A 27,314-nucleotide genomic window follows, 5' to 3' on the forward strand; every position below is an offset into this window, starting at 1 on the left:
AAGTCCAAGTACGTAGCTCCAATGGGTGACATGGGGCATGTTAGGTAAATATTCAAATCATTTTGATTGAGTGATGTTATGAATTTATGACATTCTTCTACTGTCCCATTCCAGACAAAGAAAATGTCATCTATATACCTTGACCAATGAGTCACCCGAGTTTTAAATTGCTCCAATCCATATGACAAGGTGGCCTCCCACCATCCCAAGAAGGGATTGGCAAAGGCCGGTGCACATCTCACCCCCATTGCCACCCCAGAAATCTGCATGTAGAATACTTTATCAAATAAAAAATAATTATGTTGTAAAACAAAATCCAACAAGTCAATCATAAAAGAGTCGTCCATGTGGTCCGAAAGCTGTTGTTTATGTAGGAAGTATATAACTGCCCGCATTCCATCAAGATGTCCTATATTCATGTACAATGACTCTACATCGCAGGTAACCAGCAGGGCCTGCGGAGACAGTTGGATATTTTTACAGATCTTAATAAAATGTAAAGTATCCTGAACATAAGAGGGAATGCTGATGACCAAGGGCTGCAGAAAAAAATCCACGTAGGTGCTAGCTCTTTCACATAAACTACCAATACTTGCAACGATGGGTCTCCCTGGAGGATTTTTCACCCATTTGTGTATTTTAGGTAGCATGTAAAATGTGCATATTGCTGGTTGTTCCACGCACATATATTTTTTCTCCACATCCGTGATGACCCCATGTTGATCTGCTGCATTTAGTATTCTGTGGCGTTTATATGTGAAAGTAGATGTCGGGTCTTATGCTATTTCACTGTAGAATCGTGGATTGCTCAGCTGTCCTTTTGCCTCCCTGAGATGCATCTCTACAGGCCATATAACAACATTTCCTCCTTTATCAGCCTCTTTGATTAAGAAGCCAGTGTTTTTCCTCAGTTTTTGGATGGCTGATCTTTCCTGTGGGGTGAGATTTGGTGCTCTTAATGAGTCCTCCTTTAAATTAAGAATATCCCTTTTGACCAACTCAAAGAATATGCGCATGGCCGGAATCAAGGAAAAAGATGGTAATGTCATTGACTTATTCTTATATGGGAATTTTCTCCACCCTTTGCCAGTATCATTTTCTTGTAAGAGGTCCAAGAGATCACAGAAGACTTGTTGTTCGTCGGTTGCTAAGGTATTGATGGTTTCTGATTTCATAAGGACCACCTTGGAGAGAAGGTTGCGGCAGAAGAGAAATAGATATTTGATTAACGTAAATTTGTCTAAGGTATGTGTTGGGGAGAATGTCAAACCCCTTTCTAATACCGCTCTTTCATGTTCTGAAAGTACATATGTAGATAAATTTATGATTTGCAACATACTGTATCTCCTCTTACCTGCCCTTCATTGTTGGATGTCTCTCCATTAGATCTATCTACCATCTGGACCTCGCATTGGTCCTGTAGGATGATATCTGTTTCCTGGGTCTTGTTATCCTTTTGTCCTGTGCGCCTGCGGTGCCCCCTCGTCGGGTCCGGTGTCTGCTTCGCTGCCTGTTGTTGATAAAAAAAAATCACTCGAGCTTGTTCTTCCAGCGTTCTGTCTTTCTTGAGTGGTGGATTGGTGTTTTGGTCTATATGTTCTATGGGCGTTGCCTCTGTGTTTCCATTTGAACGCAATTTTATTCTCAAAATCAGTCTGATCCCTGTTAAATTTATTACGTTTCTTTTCTATAATGTCCCGTTCATACTTGTCCATGGACTCTTTCAGTTTCTGTTAGAATGTTGAAACCTGTGATGTATCCTCATGTCTGGCCAATTTAGCCTCAAGGTCCTTGATGTTTGTCCTTGTGGTTACCTACAAGGTTCTATCATGTTCTAAAAGCATATTAATCAGTATGCTCGAACATTGTAATAGGCCTTGCTTCTATGTTTCCCAGAAGTCCAGGGACAATTCCCATGCAGAAAAAATAGAAACACGTAATCCCCTGGGAGCTATGCCTGCCTTAAGGTACGCCTCTAGACTATGGATGTTCCACCATAAGCGAATACCAGTCTTATGTGCAGTAGTTAGATCAGATAAAAGTAGTGAGAATTCATATGAGGTGTCAGCCTCTATATTTCTCCGAAAAATTGAAGTGCCCATCTGGACCTGCTAGGCCGCCTCCCTAGAGTCCCAATCCATAAGACCAGTCCAACCGGACACAACACAACCAAGGGGGAATTAATGATAATCCAACAATTCAATACTTAGCCACAATAGGCTGCGTGCTACCTACAGAGTATTGTTCCAAGAGGAACAATGTAACATATAAAGTTATACAAATTATATAAGGCGCACAGCAGTAAATATATTCATAGTGCTGGGTGCTGCTGCATGCAGTGAATAGCAATATGGACTGAAAAGAAGCAAATACACTGCATATAGAAGCCGATCACACCCTATAAAGACTTTATTAACAATTCATATTAAAACCTAATTAAAACAATAGACCCTCACCAGGGTAACGTTAACTGCCCAATATCAACAATCAATACGTGACTATATTACATAGTGTAATATATATTGCAGGTATATAGGTCTCATGTATGCCCATCAGGTGTATAATTAGCCAATCACAATATAACAATAATAATATGGTGGTAACAAGGAGCCTATGAATGAGGCCCACAGTCTCTATAATGAGCTTCTAGTAAATCACAACCACATGGAATAGATCCTGGTTTTGATCAGTAAAACAAACCCCCTAAATAGGAGGTAGCCATACAACCTGTCATACGGAGGGCAACCTATTTGAAACACATGGCCTCAGACAACCATGGAACCCGCACGGGCGGAAAGAGACCCTGGAGAACACCGCATGCGTTTCGCCTGTCTAGGCTTCGTCAGGGAAAGATAGTAACGTCATGTCACAAAAGTCTAGTATATACTGTATATACATGTGTAGACATAATCATGATAATGATTCCCACCTGTGTGTGCTGCATCGCGTGGTCCGCACCAGCTGAGACTTGTAGTGCAGTTTGTATGCGCAATGGCGGCACTGGGTCAGAATTGCCCAATATCACCAATGCGCATATCCGGAAATAACGTGGGGAGGACCTATTGTCATAGCGAGATTCCCCATGTTTCCGGCGTTCAATGTTGCCAAGGTGATATATAGAAGGGGGCGTTAGTAGCCCAAGTCATGGATGCGCAGGCGTGCAGGAACAGACATGAATATCGCATTAGACTCCGCCATTTTGTTTTCCCGCGTGCGTAGAACACTGTTGCCATAAGCAACAAACAAAAAAGTTTTTGAAAACATATATTAGACAGATAACTTGGTATTTATGTGATGTAACATTCATTACCATAGAATAACATTCATTACCATAGAAACAAAAAAGATCAGAAAGTTAAAGACTTATCAGCAGCCCCTCGTACCAGTTTATTCAACTATTTGAGTGCCAACTATTTACTGTGTGCTATATATGGGCCTGAATCCTACTTGAGCACCTACCACACAGAAGTGCCATGTTTATCCACAAAATGATTTTCGGAGTTGGACACATATTTCAAGTACACTACAAAAGAAATTCTTTTTGCAGTAGTTGTCTGAACATGGTTATCAAATGCTGATGTTAATGATGATGGATGTTAGACAGGGCAAGAAATACAGTTGCAAAAAATCACGTATTGATTGATTTATTAAAGTATAAGATAAGCAATAAAAAAGAACTACTGATAAGCTGATATTTCATACCACATACAGCCAGGAATTTAATAAGATAAAGGGGATTATTAATAAATATCTAACGATGCTGTACAGTGATAACAAGTTAAATCAGATATGTAATGGTTGCCTTTTCTCTGCCAGAAAATCCTCAACATTATCAAAACGTTTCTTTCCGAGTCTTGTTACACAGGAATTGTAGGCGATAACTCCTTTTATGAATTTGGAAATGATGAATGTGTACCATGTAAATGTGCCGCCCCAGCAGCGGATCGAACCGCTCGGATCCTGGGCTGGTGTTCGTTCGTGGCTCGAGGGTCTCTGGACCCGGGGGCTTAGGGGTCACACTCAAATGTAAAAGGAGGGTATTTACAGAGGATTTGGTGTAGTTCGTGACGCCACCCGTGGTGTAGGTAATTAGGATTACCGACGCTGCCGTTGGGAGTGCCCTGGGTGATGGCGTGGGGCAGCTAGGTGACGTTGTCCTCCAAGGGTAGGGACAGGCCCCGGGTCTCTGTTTGGAGATGCTGGGACACAGTGCAAGCGTCAGTCGGGTACTCACTCAGCAATTAAGCAGATGCTGACAACAGGATAAACCAAGTCTCTGAACGCCGTTGCCTCTTGAGGGGAGCTCGTCCGGGTCCTGTCCCCTACAGTGCTGCAGGTGGTCTGTAGCCTGCCTCCTGGCACTATAAGTTTTAGATTGTCTGTTGTGGTCCGGTAGCTTGGAGCTATCCAGGCCCTGCTCCTCACTGTGGCTAAGTGAAGGAGCCTGCTCTCAGAAGCTCATGCTTGGGATTTCAGTGGGCTGCTTGCTAGGAAAGCCCTATCCCCCTCGTTGCGCTAGTGCCCCTGATCTCTGAGCTGGTGGTAACAGTCAATAAAGGCCCCGTTCTCCTCAGGTTAATTGCCGGGTTGCCTGAAGCTTCTCCCCGACCTAGGGTTCATGTAAACCGTCGTTTCTTCGGTTCTGGACCGGTGATAGTACCAGGCTGCCGGCCGTCCTCCTCGACGGGTTCCAGGCACCTAGCCTCAATCTGGGGGTCTGACTCCTCTAGGCCCAGACCACCGTCTGCGACCTAGTTTTCCTCTCCCCTGGGATCTCCAACTCCCAGCTTCCTCATAGCTCCTCACAGCTCGAAGGCTACCACTCAACTAAGTGATCTTGGCACCTATCACCTCACTCTCTGACCCCTAGGTGGGCGGCCCTATTCCTGCTTAAGCAGCCCACTGGTGTACCTGACAGGTGGGGTGCAAAGTGTATCTAGGATTTGTGAATGCTGATGGAGGCAGCACTGCAGGATAGAGACAGAGAACCATGGGGGGTTGAATACTGCATGGGGAGGGCAGTTTGTGCAGTACCCTGTGACGACCTGAATAGTCCAGGGGCGTCACATAAATATGCCAAGAGAACAAAGAATTTTTTTTAAACAATTCATTAATTCTAGCAACATTTTTGTGGTATATTTGCATTCAGTGCATGGAGTGCAATGTCAAACATAAAGGCTATACTATCCATAAACTGAGACAATGACTTAATAAGCATATACAGTAAATGGTTCTGTTAACCCACAAGCTAATACCCACCCAAACCATCTTTTTAAGAAACATGAAGGTGATTTAAAGAACTTTGAGTTCTTTGGTTTGGAAAGGGTCAAATGTTCACACGTGAGCCCTAATGAACAGGGAAGATTATTGAATTGTTATGTTGAATACATTCAGGGGTGGCCTTAGCCTGAATGATGCCCTGTTCAAAATTGCCCTTTGGTGCCCCCACCCAATAGACATTTTCTTTTATTTAATCCCTGTGGATAAAATGTATTATAAATTGCATCCACAGGGATTAAATAAAATAACTTATTTAATCTTATATTATTAATTTTGAAGGTATATAATGTCATTAGAAATAGGAATTGTTGTCTCATAAGGAAATGCAAAATGTATTTTGTATTTTTCCTGATCTTATTGTGTTTATAACCAGACTGATTTTCTAGCCTGGTATGTGGGGGTGAGTTTAGTAGCATTAGGTCTTATTAGCATGTTAGGATATCATTTTTATCTGAGGTTATGAGAAAGGAGTATAGCGGGCTTTACACGCTACGATATCGTTAATGAATTATCGTCGGGGTCACGGTGTTTGTGACCCACATCTGGCTTCATTAACGAGATCGCAGTGTGTGACACTTTTGAGCGACCTTAAATGATCGCAAAAGTGGTCAAAATCGTTTGCCGCGAAGAGGTCGTCCTGAAACAAAAAATTGTTTAATGCTTATTAGCGATGTTGTTCCTTGTTCCTGTGGCACCACACATCGCTGTGTGTGACACCGCAGGAGTGACGAACATCTCCTTACCTGCCTCCACCGGCAATGCGGAAGGAAGGAGGTGGGCGGGATGTTACGTCCAGCTCATCTCCGCCCCTCCGCTTCTATTGGACGCCTGCCGTGTGACATCGCTGTGACGCCGCACGAACCGCCCCCTTAGAAAGGAGGCGGTTCGCTGGCCAGAGCGACGTCACAGAGCAGGTATGTGCGTGTGACGCTGCCGTAGCGATAATGTTTGTTACGGCAGTGGTCACACAATATCGCACATACGGCGGGGCGGGTGCTATCGCGGTCGACATCGCTAGCTGATGCTAGCGATGTTGCAGCGTGTAAACCCCGCTTATCACTACGCAATGCGTCAACCATAACTGTTATCTTGCAGGACATTTTTCCTGTGTGTTGGTGTCACAAGGGACTATGGAGATAGCGGGAACCAGGGGCTCCTAAGATGACCCTCAGACTAAGAGGCCCTGTGATATTTCTATTCTCAGAGATACTTCTAATGGTGGGGATGTCTGACACTTCTTCCTGGCCCTGCTCTTGATGAGCATTGATCTTATACCCCCTTTCTTGGGGGTGGGGTGGAGGTAAATGAGTGTGATTAAACCCACAGAAACAGACAAACAGGGGAATCCAAAACTTTTTCACACAGCAAGAACACACACAGGTATAAGACAAAGGAGATTAGGATGAAAACAAGAGCAGGTTGGAAACAACAAGATGATGGGTAAACTCCAAAACAACACCAAGCACAAGCTATTCTCTCTGTCGCACATCTGGGACACCACAGCACACAGACCAACACAGCAGATACAGTGCCTTGCAAAAGTATTCGGCTCCCTTGAATTTTTTAACCTTTTCCCACATTTCAGGCTTAAAACATAAAGATAAAAATTTTGAATGTTATGGTGAAGAATCAACAACAAGTGGGACACAATTGTGAAGTTGAACTAAATTTTTTGCTTATTTTAAACTTTTTAAAAAAATAAATAACTGAAAAGTGGTGCGTGAAATATTATTCGTCCCCTTTTAAGTTCATACTTTGTAGTGTGACCTTTTGCTGCGATTACAGCTGCAAGTCGCTTGGGGTATGTATCTATCAGTTTTGCACATCAAGAGGCTGAAATTCTTGCCCATTCTTCCTTTACAAATAGCTCGAACTGAGTGAGGTTGGATGGAGAGCGTTTGTGAACAGCAGTTTTCAGCTCTTTCCACAGACTCTCGATTGGATTCAGGTCTGGACTTTGACTTGGCCTTTCTAACACCTGGATACATTTATTTGTGAACCATTCCATTGTAGATTTTGCTTTATGCTTGAGATCATTGTCTTGTTGGAAGACAAATCTCCGTCCCTGTCTCAGGTCTTTTGCAGATCATCTTCACTGTCCCTGATGAAGAAAAGCAGGCCCAAACTATGATGCTGCCACTACCATGTTTGACAGTGGGAATGGTGTGTTCAGGATGATGAGCAATGTTGCTTTTACGTCAAACATATCGTTTGGCATTGTGCCCAAATAGATCGATTTTGATTTCATCTGACCAGAGCACCTTCATCCACATGTTTGGTGTGTCTCTCAGGTGGCTTGTGGCAAACTTTAAATGACACTTTTGATGGAGATCTTTGAGAAATGGCTTTCTCCTTGCCACTCTTCCATAAAGGCCAGATTTGTGCAGTGTATGACTGATTGTTGTCTTATGGACAGACTCTCCCACCTCAGCTGTAGATCTCTGCAGTTCATCCAGAGTGATCATGGACCTCTTGGCTGCATCTCTGATCAGTCTTCTCCTTGTTTGAGATGAAAGTTTGGATGGACGGCCAGGTCTTGGTAGATTTGCAGTGGTATGATACTCCTTCCATTTCAATATGATCGCTTGCACAACGCTCCTTAGGATGTTTAAAGTTTTGGAAATCTTTTTGTTACCAAATCCAGCTTAAAACTTCTCCACAACAGTATCACGGACCTGCCTGTTGTGTTCCTTGGTCTTCATGATGCTATATGAGCTTTAAACAGAACACTGAGACTATCACAGAGCAGGTGCATTTATGCGGAGACTTCATTACACACAGGTGGCTTATATTTATCATCATCAGTCATTTAGGACAACAGTGGATCATTCAGAGATCTTCAATGAACTTCTGGAGTGAGTTTGCTGCACTCAAAGTAAAGGGGCCGAATAATATTGCACGCCCCCACTTTTCAGTTATTTATTTTTTTAAAATGTTTAAAATAAGTAATAAATTTCGTTCAACTTCACAATTGTGTCGTACTTGTTGTTGATTCTTCACCATAACATTAAAATTTTCATCTTTTATGTTTGAAGCCTGAAATGTGGGAAAAGGTTGAAAAATTCAAGGGACCTGAATACTTTCGCAAGGCACTGTACTATAGTTGGTGTGGACAGAGGATCTCCTCCAAACTAAGTATGAGAAGAGCAGATATGATAGGCTTCCTTACTACATGTGATCTCAGAAGCCTAGCAAGCAGGCTAGCAGAGATTAACTCTTTCTAGCCTGTCTATGACTGAGCACACATCTGGTCAATGCCCGAGTCTGCATGGCCTGTGTAGATCAGAAACACGAGAGAAACTATCTGACAGAGTATAAGAATCTTCAGTGTGAACAGCGTCTGATAACACCTTGACAGTTTACGTGTTTTGTGTAAAACCTAATGTGACAGTACACCTCCCTCTACAAGGGGTCTCTGGACTCTCAGGACTAAGTCTCTTCTGATTGAAAAGATGAAATGCTCTAACCAGGCGCTCCACGTGAATATTTGAAACTGGTACCCAAGTCCTCTGTTCAGGACCATAACCTTGCCAATGAATTAAGTACTGTAAAGATCAGTAAATGAAATGAGAATACATTAACTTAGATACCTAAAACTCCAATGACCCATCTCTTAAGACCAGGGGCAGTGGTAAGAGAGAAGGGGCTCCTGAACCCACAAATGTCTTTAACAAGGATTTATGAAAAACACTGAATTTTATAGGATGCTAGTAATGCCAGGCAGAGAGCTAGCAGATTGATGCAGGCAGTGATTTTGAATGGACCAATAAACCGAGGTCCTAACTTAAGTGAATGTAATTTAAGGTTCATGTTTTTCATGGACAACAACACCAGATCACCAACACAGGTCCGGACCAGACACATGTCTACAGTCAGCCACATGTTTAAACTTAGAGCCCATGTCACACAAATGCTGCTAAACCTTCTCCCATCTAGACCAACAGGCTGACACTAATAGGTCCTCCCCAGGTACCCCAGATGAGTACCCCTCCTGAAATGTACAGTACTGGGGATGATATGACCATAAACAAAAAAGAGAGATACGCCAGAGGATTCATGGCAGCAATTATTGATAGCAAATTCAGTGAGCCGAAGGAATGAAGACCAGTCCTTCTGATTATCTGAAACAAAACAGTACTAGTAGTGCTACAAATTTTTGTTTATGCTTTTTAATTGTCCATTACATTTAGGTTAAAATGTCAATGAATGAAACAATTTTAATTTCTAACCGAGAAAAGAAGGCAATAAACTGACAATCTTGCATAATACACCTTCAGCTAAAGTATTAGCATTGGGTAACAAGGGTAAGTCAATAAAATGTGTGATTTCAGAAAACATATCCACCACAACAAAAATTATAGTATTACCAGCAGAGGACGTTAAATCAGTAATAAAGTCCATGGAAATATCTGTCCAAGGTTGACTAGGTACACTTAGGCGGGCTTTGCACGTTGCGACATCGCAAGCCGATGCTGCGATGTCGCACGCAATAGTCCCCGCCCCCGTCGCAGGTACGATATCTTGTGATAGCTGGCGTAGCGAAAATTATCGCTATGCCAGCTTCACATGCACTCACCTGCCCTGCGACCATCGCTCTAGCCGGCGACCCGCCTCCTTCCTAAGGTGGTGAGTCGTGCGGCGTCATAGCGACGTCACATGGCAGGCGGCCAATAGCGGCGGAGGGGCAGAGATGAGCAGGATGTAAACATCCCACCCACCTCCTTCCTTCCGTATAGCCGGCGGCGGCAGGTAAGGTGATGTTCCTCGCTCCTGCAGCTTCATACACAGCGATGTCTGCTGCCGCAGGAACGAGGAACAGCATTGTACCTGTCACGGCAGCGTAATTATGAAAAAGTCGGAGCCTGCACCGATGATACGATAATGATGCTTTTGCGCTCGTTAATCGTATCATCTAGGATTTACACACAACGATGTCGAAAGTGACGCCGGATGTGCGTCACTTTTGATTTCACCCCACCGACATCGCACGTGCGATGTTGCAACGTGCAAAGCCGCCCTAAAAGTCCACAGACAACTTGACAGATGAGAGTGAGATGCCTTTGAAAGCGCACAGGTGGTGTTACGGGGGGCTGTCTGATAATAACTTAAAGGAGTATCAGACAGTCAGGGTCCACCGTGCAAAGACTCTGCTGCAGACTATGGCAGAGTGCAATACCTCTGTTAACTCACAGAAGGATATAATAAGTAAGTAAAGCAATTCCTCCCTTACTTGGAGGGTGTGTGGAATGATCTCTGTTAATAATCACAGAGACAAAGGCAATGTGTGCGAAATGGCACCTACCTAGGTCCGCTCTTCTAGTGGTGCAAAAGAGACGAACAGCAGCGTAAGCCGCACAAAGCTCCTACCTGCGTTCGCTCCACTAGTGTGCGAGGACACGAACCACTAGATATGGCACCTGCCTAGGTCCGCTCTTCTAGTGGTGCAAAAGAGACGAACAGCAGCGTAAGCCGCACAAAGCTCCTACCTCTGTTCGCTCCCCTAGTGTGCGAGAATACGAACAACTGCCAGACGCAGTATAAGGAACGTTACCCTAGCGGCAACGTCCACCTACGAGTCGAATCACAAGGCCCAGCCAGACCATGTGCCTCAGGCACCTGCCTATGTCCGCTCCCCTAAGAGGTAAGGATACGGACAGCAGCCGAAGCTGTAAGGTATAAGAACGCTACCCTGCCGGTAGCGCTCACCTTGCATAGACAGAGGAATGCCTAGAGGAACGTGCACAGGGCGTCTACCCTCATGCATGAACCAAGAGGACTGAGCGCCATGCGGCGTGTGTCAGGGTCCTATATAGACTCTGTGCCTCATCCAAGATGGAGGACACCAGAGCCAATCGGCTGCCAGAACGACAAGAGTGACGTCATGCTGGCCTATCACCGAGCAAGGCGTCACAAGCACATGACCAGCGACCAATCGGCATAGAAGGTGTCGGAGACATGCGACCCCGTGTCAGCGATGATGTCACCCGCACATGTGCAATGGCTCCAAGATAGGACTTAGTCTCCAGCGCTCGCACATGTGCAGTAGCAAGAAATCTGGACTTAGTCTCCAGCGCTCGCACATGTGCAGTAGCAAGAAATCCGGACTTAGTCTCCAGCGCTCGCACATGTGCAGTAGCAAGAAATCCGGACACAGTCCCCAGTGCTCGCAGCAACCGTAACAGTACCTCCCCCTCAAGGGCCCCCCTCCCGGCGACGCAGGTAATCAGCAACTAAGTCGGGAGCATGGACAGCCTCCTCAGGCTCCCAAGAGCGATGTTCCGGGCCGTAGCCCTCCCAATCTATCAAGAAGAACCTGCGCCCTCTAACCATCTTAGACCCAACTATGGCTCGTACCTCATAGCTAGAGCGAGAGGAATCAGAAGCAGGAGAGTGCACTTCACGAGCGTGAGGTAAAATTGCCGGCTTTAGCAGTGAAACATGGAATTTGTCATGGATCCTAAGATGGACGGGTAACTTCAATTGGTAGACTACAGGATTTACCTGTCGAAGAACCTCATAAGGACCCAGGAAGCGAGGAGCAAATTTGACAGAGCTCACTCTAAGTTTCACGTTTTTTGCAGAGAGCCACACAAAGTCCCCTGGAGAAAAGACAGGAGCCGGGCGACGAAACCGATCGGACACCGTCTTCATACGGTCCTTAGCTGCTTGGATTGACTCTTGAGTCCGATCCCAAACCTCTCTGGCATTAGTTGCCCAGTCGGCCACAAGAGGAGGAGGTGCAGCAGCGGGAAACGGTACCGGTACCCTAGGGTGTTGCCCATTATTGAGTACGAACGGTGTCTGCCCAGTGGCCTCAGCCAGCGAATTGTTAAGGGCAAATTCTGCCCAGGGTAGGAGGGAGGACCAGTTATCGTGGTTCTCAGCAACAAAGTGTCGAAGGTATATAATCATGGATTGATTGGTACGCTCAACCAAACCATTGGTCTCCGGATGGTATGCCGAAGATAGATTCAACTCAATTTGCAGAAGGCTACAAAGATCTCGCCAGAAACGGGAAGCAAATTGCGGGCCTCTATCACAAATGATACGATCTGGCATCCCGTGAAGCCTAAAGACATGCTTGAGGAATAGTTTGGCTAGTACCCTGGAAGATGGGATTCTCGATAACGGTACGAGATGAACCATCCGGGAGAAATGGTCCGTAATGACCCACACAAATCTATGTCCCTGTGAACATGGAAGATCACCCACAAAGTCCATGCCTACCACCTCCCATGGTCTATCTGGCACTGGTAAAGGATGCAAGAGCCCAGCCGGTCTCTGCCGTAATGGACGGTTGCGAGCACACGAGTAGCAGGAACCGACATATCTCTTGACGTGGCTGGCTAAGTGTGGCCACCAATACCACCTCTCCAGTAACTCTCGTGTCCGTCTAATACCAAAATGCCCACCCACCTTTGAGGTGTGGGCCCATGACAGTATATCATTCTGTCGATCAGGCGGAACAAAGGTCTTGCCCGGTGGGATTTGGTCTAACGTCACAGGCGAGAGCGTATGAAAAACCCTGGAGGGAAGGATAAAACGAGGTTCGTCAATCTCTTCCTGGGTAGAAAGCATAGAGCGAGACAGGGCGTCTGCCTTGTTATTCTTACTCCCAGACAGATAGTTGATGGAGAAGTGAAAGCGGGAGAAAAACAAGGACCAGCGGGCTTGCCGAGGATTCAGACGCTGAGCGGTTTGTAAGTACGTCAGATTCTTATGGTCTGTATAGACCTGGAAAGGATGTTTCGCTCCTTCCAGCAAGTGACGCCACTCCTCCAAGGCTAATCTCAAGGCGAGCAGTTCCCTATCCCCAATGGTATAGTTTCTCTCTGCCGGTGAAAAGGTTTTAGCAAAGAAGAAACACGGCCTTTTTCTACCTGCACCGTTCTTTTGATACAAGACCGCACCAGCACCCACTGAAGAGGCATCAACCTCTAAGAGGAAGGGCTTACTCTCATCGGGTCTTTGAAGAACGGGAGCAGTTGAAAAGTGTCTTTTTACTGCCTCAAAAGCCTGAGATGTCTCAGTAGACCAGGCTTTGGGATTAGCACCTTTCTTAGTCAAGGCCACCAAAGGGGCCACCAAAGTAGAAAAATGGGGTATGAACTGCCTGTAATAATTTATAAATCCTAAGAAGCATTGCACCGCCTTCAAGGAATGAGGTTCGGACCATTGCAGGACAGCAGAGAGCTTCGCAGGATCCATAGCCAGGCCCTCTTGTGAGATAATGTAACCCAAAAAAGGCAATGAGGACTGCTCGAATACACATTTCTCGAGTTTAGCAAACAATGAGTGCTCCCTTAAACGGGAAAGGACACGAACGACATCCTGACGATGAGTCTCCAGATCAGGAGAAAAAATCAGGATGTCGTCCAGATACACCACTACTGAGGATAACAGTAAATCCCTGAACACATCGTTTACGAAGTCCTGAAATACTGCGGGTGCATTACATAACCCAAAAGGCATGACGAGGTATTCATAGTGACCGTCTCGGGTGTTAAAAGCGGTCTTCCATTCGTCACCCTTTCGAATTCGTACCAAGTTATACGCACCCCGCAGATCCAACTTCGTAAAAACTTGAGCTCCTCTCAGTCTGTCAAAGAGCTCCGAAATTAAAGGTAATGGGTATTTGTTCTTTATTGTGATTGCGTTGAGACCCCTGTAATCTATGCAGGGACGCAAATCACCCTCTTTCTTCCGAACAAAGAAAAACCCAGCTCCCGCGGGAGAGACAGACTTACGAATGAACCCCTTCTCTAAACTCTCTCTTATATAGGTCGACATGGCCTCCGACTCAGGTATCGACAGGGGGTAAACCCTGCCTTTAGGTGGAACCGAACCTGGGATAAGGTCTATGGCACAGTCATACGGCCTATGGGGTGGAAGAACCTCAGCACCCTGTTTGGAGAACACGTCAGCGAAATCCAGATAGGGTGTAGGTATGGGAGAGAGATCAGTAGATGCAACCGCAATGACCTTAGGTGGTAAGGGAAGACATCGGGACTGACATTTCGAACCCCAACTAATAATGCTGTCAGACTCCCAGTCAATGTGAGGAGCATGAGTCCGAAGCCATGGAAGACCCAGAAGGATGTCGTCTATACCCTCAGGCAAAACAAGAAAAGAAATCTCCTCTATGTGACCCTGAGACAGGGAAAGGCGCAAGGGAACTGTCCTCAATGTAATGGAGTCAGACAACATAGTTCCATTAACAACACGGACAGGAATAGGCGCCTCTAACATGATAGAGGGAATATTGTGTCCCTTTACAAATCCTGAGGACACAAAAGTCCCGTCAGCTCCGGAATCCACAAAAGCCATAATAGGCCATGTATTCTCAGATAACGAGAGCTGACCTGGGATACAACACTTAGAGGGTGCAGAAGACGTCTCTAGTAACCCCCCTCTAATGGTTACTAGACCAGGGAGTTTCCCTGACGACTAGGACACTTGTTGGCATAGTGCCCAGCCTGACGACATACGTAACATATAGGAGGACCAGACTTGCGTAGTCTGGAAGACGTATGACCTAACTCCATAGGAGTGGGAGATGTTTCAGATGCTGAGGAAGATGGTAGTGGACCCTCAACAACTGGAATAGCCCGATGCTTAGGGCGTGAGGAAGAGACCTCGAGTCTACGTTCCTTATGGCGTACATCGATCCTCGTTGCTACTGTGATCAAGTCCTCCAGAGAAGCAGGGACCTCACGAGTAGCAAGAGCATCCTTGACATAGCCTGCCAACCCTCTCCAGAAGATAGGAATCAACACCTTCTCTGGCCAATCTAGTTCTGCCACCAGAGTTCTAAAAGCAATGGCATAAGAACTAGTGGATAACGAACCCTGAGATAGATCTAACAGTCTCAGGGCCGCATCATGGGTAACCTGCGGACCCATGAATACCGCCTTAAGAGCATCAAGAAAGTCTTGATGTCTCAGAGTAACCACATCAGAGCGCTCCCATAGGGGAGTCGCCCATTCTAAGGCTTTGTCCTGAAGTAAGGAGATGATAAAGCCTACTCTGGACCTCTCCGTAGAGAAGCGAGAAGAGTTGACCTCTAGGTGTATCTGACACTGACTAATGAAACCACGACATGATCTGGCATCGCCAGAATATCTGTTTGGCAGAGCAAGTCGAGGATCATGTGCAGATGTCACCATGGTCTGAGGTTTATCCTCTATACTCTTGAGCCGTGACTCAAGTACTTGTATGTAACGGTGTAACTGCTGATATTCTGCCATAACTGCCAGACCCTTGGCTCAGTCCTAATGTTACGGGGGGCTGTCTGATAATAACTTAAAGGAGTATCAGACAGTCAGGGTCCACCGTGCAAAGACTCTGCTGCAGACTATGGCAGAGTGCAATACCTCTGTTAACTCACAGAAGGATATAATAAGTAAGTAAAGCAATTCCTCCCTTACTTGGAGGGTGTGTGGAATGATCTCTGTTAATAATCACAGAGACAAAGGCAATGTGTGCGAAATGGCACCTACCTAGGTCCGCTCTTCTAGTGGTGCAAAAGAGACGAACAGCAGCGTAAGCCGCACAAAGCTCCTACCTGCGTTCGCTCCACTAGTGTGCGAGGACACGAACCACTAGATATGGCACCTGCCTAGGTCCGCTCTTCTAGTGGTGCAAAAGAGACGAACAGCAGCGTAAGCCGCACAAAGCTCCTACCTCTGTTCGCTCCCCTAGTGTGCGAGGATACGAACAACTGCCAGACGCAGTATAAGGAACGTTACCCTAGCGGCAACGTCCACCTACGAGTCGAATCACAAGGCCCAGCCAGACCATGTGCCTCAGGCACCTGCCTATGTCCGCTCCCCTAAGAGGTAAGGATACGGACAGCAGCCGAAGCTGTAAGGTATAAGAACGCTACCCTGCCGGTAGCGCTCACCTTGCATAGACAGAGGAATGCCTAGAGGAACGTGCACAGGGCGTCTACCCTCATGCATGAACCAAGAGGACTGAGCGCCATGCGGCGTGTGTCAGGGTCCTATATAGACTCTGTGCCTCATCCAAGATGGAGGACACCAGAGCCAATCGGCTGCCAGAACGACAAGAGTGACGTCATGCTGGCCTATCACCGAGCAAGGCGTCACAAGCACATGACCAGCGACCAATCGGCATAGAAGGTGTCAGAGACATGCGACCCCGTGTCAGCGATGATGTCACCCGCACATGTGCAATGGCTCCAAGATAGGACTTAGTCTCCAGCGCTCGCACATGTGCAGTAGCAAGAAATCTGGACTTAGTCTCCAGCGCTCGCACATGTGCAGTAGCAAGAAATCCGGACTTAGTCTCCAGCGCTCGCACATGTGCAGTAGCAAGAAATCCGGACACAGTCCCCAGTGCTCGCAGCAACCGTAACAGGTGGCACACGCAGACACATAGGATACCACATTCCTCCAGATTATGGGCATCTAAAAGCGACGCAATATAAAATGCAGAGTACATTTCACCCAAGGGTGACCAGCCTGGACAGAATAATGATGATCCCCGAGAACCCTAAAGTGAAGATTCAGGGGAACAAATTAGTTGTTAACTGGAACCACAGACGGCGCCTCATCTTGAGCCTCAAAAGTCTTAGCTTAAACCTCCATACTGAGCGCTGAAGCCACCTCTGCTTCCTGAAAGATGGTTGCAGTTTCCTCAAAAGGTTCACCCCAGGGAAAACTCCTGGACAATGCATCATCTTTAATGTTGTTAGACGCTGGATGATAAGTTACAAAAAAATTAAACCTATTGAATTGAAAATAATTACCACCAAGCTTGTCTCAGTCTAACAGACTGAAGGTAGTGAATATTTTTATGGTCAATAATTACTGTAATATGCTATGGATAGCATCTTCCACAAAGTGTCGCCATTCCTCAAATGCTAACTTGATCGCCAGTAATTTTCTATTACCAATATTGTAATTAGGTTCAGCCAGAGATAGTTTCTGTGAAAAGAATGTGCATGGATGCAGTTTACCAACAGATGGACCCTGCGACAATACAGCTACCACCCACACTTCTGATGCATTAACTTCCACCATAAATGATTGAGAAAATAAACCTCCTGTAAAAATCTGCAAAACCCAAAAGAGTTGCAGAGCTTTAAGATTCTCAGAATGGTCTCACTTCGCACCCCCATCACTACACACACCCAATACAATGCACCCGCCATCACCACACACACACACACACACACAGAATACTATGCACCCCCATCACCACACACACAATACAGTGCACCCCTCAATCACCACACACCCGCTCCCCCTCCCTCAGAATACAATACTCCCCCTCTGCCTGTTGCAAAGCTGTGTTCCTTCACAAATGTTCCCTCCATTATGTGCCCTCAGCTTATCCCCACTAATCCCCATTAATTAAACCTGTCATCTTCGGTCCTCCATGGAGCGCTTACCGTTGCCCGATGTGTCTGTCTCCCGCAGCACTGTGATGACGTCAGCAAGGTGCTGATCTCATCACGTTACTGCACGTCGGGGGCGGGCCGCAGACATGACACTAAACACTGTTCAAATGCATTTACGTCTGAGAGACGCAAATACATTTGAATAGGAAGGAGGATGCTGCGGTCACCGGTACTGCCACCGCCGCGCTCCTCAGCAGTGTGTGCATTCCAGGCACACTATCACACAGCAGGGCCGGCACAGCGCAGTGCGCTGCCTCCTGGTCTTGCTGCAACTAGTGTGCGCACGGCAAATAATGCGGCCCGGCTTGCCCACTGCTAAGCAGAGCGGCGGTGACTTCAGATAAAGTGGTCCACTAAAGGCACCAGCCCACTACAGGGACCGTCTCATCTGGCATTTGCCAGAATTGCCCTATGGCCAGTCCGGGCCTTGTGCGAACACACAATATCTTTTAGACATCTGCAAATCCTTTGAGTTTTTCAGACGAAATATCGTTTAGAACACACTGGCATCTTTTCTAACATCTTTTGGCTGTTTTTTTAATTAAAATTCTATTAAGTTAACAACATCCTAGCGGTAGCAGCCTAAAAAATGGTTAGGTTACCTATTATAACTTCTTGGTGTCTTTAAAAACCTGAAACTGTTAACAGAAGCTCAAAACACTGTACACACTGTATGCTCAGCAAGTGCAGATGTTCATTCTTTTAGCCTTTAATTAGCACCTTTTTCAAAAGTTACAGAGTAGATGTGTAATAAATCAAACTAGGAGTATGAGCACACATATATTTAAAAGTATGGAATGTGATAATTTTAAAAAAAGGGAATACCATACTGCCAATGTGAAAGGCTGGCTTGCCTTTGTGAAAGGTGGAAAAAAGGTGGAAAACTACAAAAACATACGGTACTTCTTCCATACTTTCTGCACAAGGATCCATTTTCACCCCACGGATATACTGCATATTTTCCCAAGGTTATATTATCTCTACTATTACTGCTTTGCCCTATCTACCTAGTGTATCCCAAACATGCTTAGACTCAAGAAATTTTGTTCTAATCTATATATATATAATTGCCTTATTCTGTCTGTCGGTCTGTCTGTCTGTCTTGCTCCAAAATTATGTCGTTACAGTGACAACCGTCGTATTGGTAGCTGAGCTCGGCCTGGCCCCGCCTCCCCGCACGGATTGGCTGCTCGGCTCGGCCTGGACCCGCCCCCCACATGGATTGGCCGCTCGACCAGGCCCCTCCCCCACACGCATTAGACGCTCAGCCTGGCCCCGCCTCCCGCACGCATTTCCCGAACCGACACGGAGCCCCGACTCCCAGGTGAGTGCTGAACCCCCGGGAGCCCACACCAGCGTACGCCAGCAACCCCAGCAACTCAACGGTATGTGTCGGCTGGGTTGCCGGCGTACGCTGGTAACCATGCTACACATCAGGTAATATTGTGTACCATGGTTACCAGCCTATGCCGGCTCCCTGCCCATTCAGATTGTTGGTCTCCCGCTGTCAAACACGCCGATGCGTGCTGCACTGCAGGAGATTAACAAACAAAAAGTGAACCAGCACTGTCGCTTTTAATACTTACATGATGTGTACCATGCTTACTAGCTTATCCCGACTCCCGACACACGTGTCCCGGAGCCGGCTATGCTGGTAACCATGATACACATCGGGTAACTATGAAAACCGCTTTGCATAGTTGCCTGCTCGGCCACGCCCCCACACACTCTGCCCACTCGGCCACGCCCCCACGCACTCTGCCCACTAGGCCACGCCCCCACGTACTCTACCCGCTCAGCCATGCCCCCACGCACTCTGCCCGTTCGGCCACACCCCCACACGCTCTGCCCGCTTGGCCACGCCCCCACACGATCTGCCCACTTGGCCACGCCCTTCACATGCTCTGCCCGCTCGGCCATGCCCCCCACACACATTGGGCACCTATACACCTCCCCTCAGGACTACTCCACCTAATAGACACCTCCCCCCAGGACTACTCCACCTATTAGACACCTCCCCTCCAGGACTACACCTATTAGACACCTCCCCTCCAGGACTACTCCACCTATTAGACTCCTCTCCCCCCAGGACTACTCCTCCTATTATCCTCCTCTCCCCCCAGGACTACTCCTCCTATTATCCTACTCTCTCCCCAGGACTACTCCTTTTATTATACTCCTCTCCCCCCAGGACTACTCCTTCTATTATACTCCTCTCCCCCCAGGACTACTCCTCCTATTATCCTCCTGTCCCCCAGGACTACTCCTCCTATTATCCTACTCTCTCCCCAGGACTACTCCTCCTATTATACTTCTCTCCCCCAGGACTACTCCTCCTATTATCCTACTCTTTCCCCAGGACTACTCCTCCTATTATACTCCTCTCCCCCCAGGACTACTCCTCCTATTATACTCCTCTCTCCCAGGACTACTCCTCCTATTATACTCCTCTCTCCCCAGGACTCCTCCTCCTATTATCCTGCTCTCCCCCCAGGACTACTCCTCCAACTCACACACACACACACACACACACACACACTGCACAAAACATACCTCCCCCCAAAACACGCACACAAACAAACCGCGCAACACACACAGCACCACACACACACAATGCTACAGACACACAGCGCTCCACAAACAATGCAACACACACCACGCAACACACACAGCACCACACACACACAGCACCACATACACACAACGCTGCAGACACACAGCGCTCCACAAACAATACAACGCAACACACAAACAACACCGCTCTCACCTTCCCCCACACACACCCAGACAACACCCAGAACATTAACAGCTCCCTACACAAATACTTGGCAACTACACACAACAACATCTATATATATAACAAAAATCATACATTAACTACACAATAAATTCTAGACTACCCGATGCGTTAAAATCGGGCCACCTTCTAGTGTTATAATAATAAAATATAACAAATGTATTTGCTAACAAGACTATGCTTAATACACAATATAATACTAGCACATGTAATCACTATGAAAAGCATATACTAAATTCTACACACATACAATACAGGAAAACACCAGTAGATACCTTCACAAACACATATTAAAACCACAATTACATACCACCCACTTTAACTAAAACACTTGTACCATTACAGCCCACAAAACATTCTAACACTATCCCTTTATCAGATCATATTCAGCCATGTTGGTCACACCTCATTTTATTCCATGAGGGAGGCAAGAGAAGTGAGGCAAGAGAAGTGAGGCAAGAGAAGTGAGGCAAGAGAAGTGAGGCAAGAGAAGTGAGGCAAGAGAAGTGAGGCAAGAGAAGTGAGGCAAGAGAAGTGAGGCAAGAGAAGTGAGGCAAGAGAAGTGAGGGAAGAGAAGAGAGGGAAGAGAGCTCACAGGATATGAGCTCAGATTATATAGGAGCCTGTGACCAAGATTAATTTCCCCTATCATTGGCTGTAAACTGTGATTTTCATGGGGGTGTGTGTATTGCCAGGTGTTTAAGACTCCTCCCATCTAAAAAGGCAAATTCAACCCTCATGATTATCCCTTGTTTTCTACCCTCCCCCCATCCAGTAAAAGAGAATATGTACAAACACTTCCAACCTACAATCCCCCTGTTTTCAAGAACATGACAATGAATTGTGAAGGAAGTTTTGTGCTGGGATTAATATGTCTGCTCAACCTTATAACTGATTTTCTTAAAAAAAAAAAGTTTTTGTTTTTTTTCCTCATGGATCCTGTTACTGTCTTCGTTCAGCGGCTGCAGGGTCTATCCCTGGAGGTTGCAAACCTCAAGTTAGCTGTGCAGCAGCAGCAGTGGTCGCAGACTCCTAATGTTGGGGATTTTGCGCATAGGCAGGTCTAGCTGGAGCCCAAAATTGCTCTCCAAAGACAGGTTTGCAGGGGTAGAGACAAAGTTTTTGTCTTTAAGGAAGCTTTTCGTCTTACTCCTCTGGAGATCGAAGAACAGAGGGTGGGGATTGTGATCTCAATGTTGCAAGGGGATACACAAACGTGGGCTTTCCCTTAGCCACTCCTGTTGTCTCTGGTTGGTGGATGAATTTTTTTGAGGCCTTGGGTCTCATCTATGATGATCCCGACCGAGTCTACTTGGCTGCATGCTGAGTTCATGCTGCGTCACTTCCAGCAGGGAGATCAGAAGACTTATTGCTCAGAATTTCATAAATGGGCAACCGACACTAAATGGAATGACCCAGCTCTCAGAAGCCAATTTGGTCTAGGCCTTTCAGAGAAATTGAAAGATGCCTTGATGATTTAAAAAACTTCTGAGTCCTTGCAGGCTTCCATGTCTTTGGGTACACATGTGAACAGATGCCTCCCAGATAGACCGGTTAGACCATTCTCCCTTCCTAGGGGCGGTAGCCCATTGTTGGGGGGGCAATCTGAACAAACACTCATGGGTTTGGAGGAGCCCATGCAGCTAGGGTGAGCCACTACTTCACATGTTCCCATTAAAATTTGTGAAAAGAAAAGGATTTTTTTATGTAAAGAGGGACATTTTATTGGCGTCTGTCCCTCAATTCCTAAGCAAAAAGGAACATCTGGAACTCAGCTTACCCTTGGTGGTTTTAACCCCTTAACGACCCATGACGTACTAGATACGTCATGGATCGTGTTCCGGTAAGCCCCGCCCCCTGCCGCCGGTAGGCGGCGGCGAGACGCGCACATATCAGCTGTTATCAACAGCTGATATGTGTGCCTGCTAGCCGCGGGTGGAATTGCTTTCACCCGCGGCTATTAACCCCTTACATTTCGCTGCCAAAGTCTTGGCAGCGATATGTATATGGGCGCCGCCATGACAGTGACTTACCCCGCCCCCACCGGAAGTCACGTGACATGATCACGTGACTTTCGGCGGTTGCCATGGTAGCACAGGGTCATGTGATGACGCCTGTAGCTAACATGAGTCACTTCCTCTCAATGCTCTGTAGCTGAGGTCTGCAGATACTGCAGAGCGATCGGATTTCTGATCACAATAGCCCCCTAGGGGGACTAGTAAAATAAAAAAAAAAAGTAAAAAAAAAAGTTTTAAAAAAATTAAAAAAAAATAAAAAAACCTAAAAGTTCAAATCACCCCCCTTTCACCCCATTGAAAATTAAAGGGTTAAAAAAATAAAAAATACACACATTTGGTATCGCCGCATTCAGAAATGCCCGATCTATCAAAATATAAAATCAATGAATCTGATCAGTAAACGGCGTAGCGGCAAAAAAATTCCAAACGCCAAAATTACGTTTTTTGGTCGCCGCAAATTTTGCGCAAAATGCAATAACAGGCGATCAAAACGTAGCATCTGCGCAAAAATGGTACCGTTAAGAACGTCAGGTCGAGACGCAAAAAATAAGCCATCACTGAGCCTCAGATCCTGAAAAATGAGAACGCTACGGGTTTTGGAAAATGGCGCAAAACGTGCGCCACGTTTTTTGGACAAGCTTGTGAATTTTTTTAACCCCTTAGATACAAGTAAACCTATACATGTTTGGTGTCTACAAACTCGCATCGACCTGAGGCATCATACCCACACATGAGTTTTACCATATAGTGAACACGGTGAATAAAATATCCCAAAAACTATTGTACAATCCCACTTTTTTTGCAATTTTTCCGCACTTGGAATTTTTTTGCCGTTTTTCAGTACACTATATGGTAAAACTTATGGTTTCATTTAAAAGTACAACTTGTTCCGCAAAAAACAAGCCCTCATATGGCAAGATTGATGGAAAAATAAAAAAGTTACGCCTCTTGGAAGAAGGGGAGCAAAAAACAAAAACGCAAAAATGGAAAGTGCCCGGGGGCTGAAGGGGTTAAACATGAAATTCTCGCTTTGTCCTTAAAGCAGAGGTGATGTTAGAGAGCAGGACTGAGAAAATGTCTCTGTTTGTGGACAGTAGAGTAGGAGACAGCATGGTGGATGCTCTGTTTGTAAGAACTTATGGCCTGGGCCTCATTGCAGTATGTTCACTGACCCCATGTCCATCGATGCCATCGACTCATGTACCATCTGTGTCAGGCATCCCTGAGCAAGTGGTGCTGATATAAAACTTGAGTTAAGACCCCTGTATTAGGAAGAAATTTCTAGCTATGCCCTGGAAAGCCTTCCCATTCCCATTGTACATGGGGCTATGCTGGTTGGCAAAACATAATCCAGTAGTGGACAGGCAATCCGGGGAAATTGTGGAGTGTGGAAACTACTGTATTTATAATTGTTTGAACACTTCTTTCTCTACAGTCTTTAAGGAGTCCTTACCTGCATTTTTGTCTGGGATTGAGGATATATTCTTGGAGACTGGATGTCAGGACTTGCCTCTACATCATGTATATGACTGTCCCATTAATCTGTTTCCTGGAGCAAAACTTCCCTTGTCCAGACTCTATATTCTTTCTAGTCCAGAAAAACAGGCCATGAAAGATTTCATTGATGAGAGTCTGGAGAAAGGACATACCAGACCCTCCTCTTCACCTGTGGCAGCAGAGTTCTTCTTCATTAAGAAGAAAGAAGGGGGTCTTTGCCCTTGTTTGGATTTTCAGGAAATGAATCATATTACCGTCTGAGACCCTAATCCTTTCCCTCTGATTCTGGATTTATTCAACCATATTGTGGGATCTAAGTGGTTCTCCAAGTTAGACTTCAAGGGGGCCTACAATCTGGTTAGAATCAAAGGAGCTGATGAATGGAAAACGGCTTTCAATACACCTGAGGGACATTTTGAAAATCTGATCATGCCATTTGGTCTCACTCATGCCCCTGCCATTTTCTAACATTTTGTGAATGATATTTTTCACCATTTGATGGGCAGGTTTGTGGTGGTTTATTTGAACGATATTGTGACGCCCTGGCCTTTCAGGTCGTCACATGGTATTGTGCAATCTGCCCTTCTGCACAGTATCCACCCTCCTTGGTTACGGATCCTGGTCCTTTGGTGTTGTTAACAGCTTAGCCAATCAAAATCCTAGGAACACTTCCCACTTTAAACTACCAGACACACCATTGGGGGGGCCTGAAGGGAATAGGGCCGCCCACATGGGGGGTTGGTGAGGAAAGAGTGAGGAAAGTGACAGTTGAGCAGTTGAGTTTGGGGAGTTGAGCAGTGGAGAGTGGAAGGAGAGGAGATGAAGTGACTCTCTGAGAGGGAGAGGTCATGGAGGAGAGCTCCTGTGTACTAGGTGTCAGACGTTGGCCTGGTAGGAGCTGGAACCCCGGTTGCAGAGGACAGTGTCAAGGGGCACAGACTGCCGATGAGGGCAGCCGGCGGCCTTGAGCTATCACCGGGCAGGGGCCAGGGCACGGCGGGGTACGTGGACCCCAGGCTGGAAAGTAGCTTCACGCGTTTCGGTAACTTACCCGACGGGGGTGAAGACTTCAAGTGTCATCCCCAACCCACTCCAAAATTGGGGTACTAGCGCACTGATGGGATAGGACTTTCCCACTACAGTCCAAAGAAATCCTACGCGTGAACCCTGAGAGCAAGCTCACTCTGTTAGCCATACGGGTGAGCGGGACCCGAAGAGTTTTATACCCACAGGTCCAACAGAGACGAAGGTGCCAAGGACAGGGGCACAGGCTAACAGCAACACCAAGGGCACAGATCCACGCATGCTCCCTACAGGCTGCAGTGGTGCTCAGAATTCTGATTTAGAAGCTGTCGGTGTAGTTATTCCAGGACTGAGTGAGTGCATTGAAAACCCCCTGTTCCTATCCTTAACGGCACCCAAATACCATCCCAGCATCAACGGGCCCCGGGACACAAACCCATTACCCACGGAGGGGTTAAACATCAGGCTGCCACACCATCGTCACCGGGCTCCCCAATGGCAGCGGTGGTCCCTCGCATTACCACGCACCATGGGTGGTGTCACAAACTTTCCAAAAAACCCCTGTACATATGGGGGGATATGTACATGTGGGGGTCACGCGGCCTTTCGATTAAAAGAGGGAGGGCTCTTTTAATCGAGAGGCCGCGTGACCCCCGGGTCCAGAGACCCCTCGAGCCACCACAGATTTGGATCCGAGCAGCAGCAGCCCGGCTGCTGGCACGGGGGCGGTACAATATCTTGGTCTACTCATCCGATATGGAGACACATCAGATACCTGTAAAACAGGTATTACAGATTTTAAGAGATAACAAACTGTATGACAAACTGGAGAAGTGTGTTTTCGCTGTCTAAGAGGTACAATTTTTGGGGTATCTACTGTATTGTCGTCTTCCAGTTTTCAGATGGGTCCTGAGAAGGTCGGCATTGTACTTGACTGGGATCGTCCGGAAAACCTGAAAGCATTACAGCGCTTTCTAGTATTTACCAATTTTTATAGGAAATTTATTCAGAACTGTTTGGTAATTGTAAAGCCTCTGACTAACATGACAAAAAAAAGGGATATATTGTTCAAAATTGTCAGAATGCCCAGCAAGCTTTTTCCTCTTTAAAAAGATGTTTTCGGGAGGCAAGCCTCGGATTAGTTACAAAACTCTTGTTCGATCTTAGCAGAGGGGAGGAGCTGAGTTGCCGGACTTGCAAACCTATCATAGAGCTTCGCTGGTTGCTCGCTTGGTTGATTAGCAATTCCATAGACAGACCAAGCAGTGGGTGGAGTTGGAACAGACTTTTTCTCAGGTCCCGCTTGGAGGATTTCCATGGATTCAGAAAGAGGACATGGAGGCAGTAAAGAAACAGATAGACCCAAATGGGATTCTGCTCAGGGCGACTTTGGAAGCCTGCGAGGACATAAAATACAAGGGCAGTCTTTCAAATAGTCTCACCCCATTGGCTCCTCTGTTCGATAATCCAGGCTTACCTCCGGGATGTAACACGGACAGGTTTCTCAGATGGGAGAGGGGGTCGGACCTCAGAATGGGGCAGATATTACAGGGCCACCCCCTGTCTTCTTTCGCAGAAATACAGGCCACATTCCCTGACCAGCACTTGAACTGGTTTGAATATGTGGAGCTGCACTCTTTTGTGAGGTCATGGCTTGGAGGGGGACTTCCTCCAGCACCGATTACGTCCACGCCGTTTGAACGTTTATTTTATCAGTCCTTGCCACCCACACACTTGATCTCACTTATTTATCATCTGGTTAATGAGGCCCGCTGTTCAGAGGATCCTGGGTATATCTGAGCATGGGAAACGGCACTGGGTCTCAGTTTTTCAGAAGAGGAAAAGCAGAAGGCTTAACTGTTCTCTCACAAGATCTCAGTAGCATGTAGTGCTCAGGAAAAGATGGTACCAGTGTCCCGCCACATTGCATAGTCTTTCCATCGGTCCCGGAGTGTTGTTGGCGATGTGGATTAGACAAAGGCACGCTGACTCACATATTGTGGGCATGTCAGAAATTGTCCAATTTTTGGTCTCAGGTGTTTCAGGTGTATAATCAAATATCAGGTGAGAACATTGCCCCCTCAAGGAAAATAGCACTTCTTTCAATTCTACCCAGCTCGGTAGGTCAGAAAAAGAGGAGCCTTTTACGGTTTTGCTTGATAGCAGCCCGAGCGGTAATTCCTAGGCATTGGAGGTCCATAGAGGCTCCCACTATCAGTAAGTGGCAGACAGAGCCTATTTGCCACATGGAGGAACTTTCAGCTATCGTGATGGG

This window comes from Anomaloglossus baeobatrachus, chromosome 1, assembly GCF_048569485.1.
Source record: "Anomaloglossus baeobatrachus isolate aAnoBae1 chromosome 1, aAnoBae1.hap1, whole genome shotgun sequence".
NCBI classification, from domain to species: Eukaryota; Metazoa; Chordata; class Amphibia; order Anura; family Aromobatidae; genus Anomaloglossus; species Anomaloglossus baeobatrachus.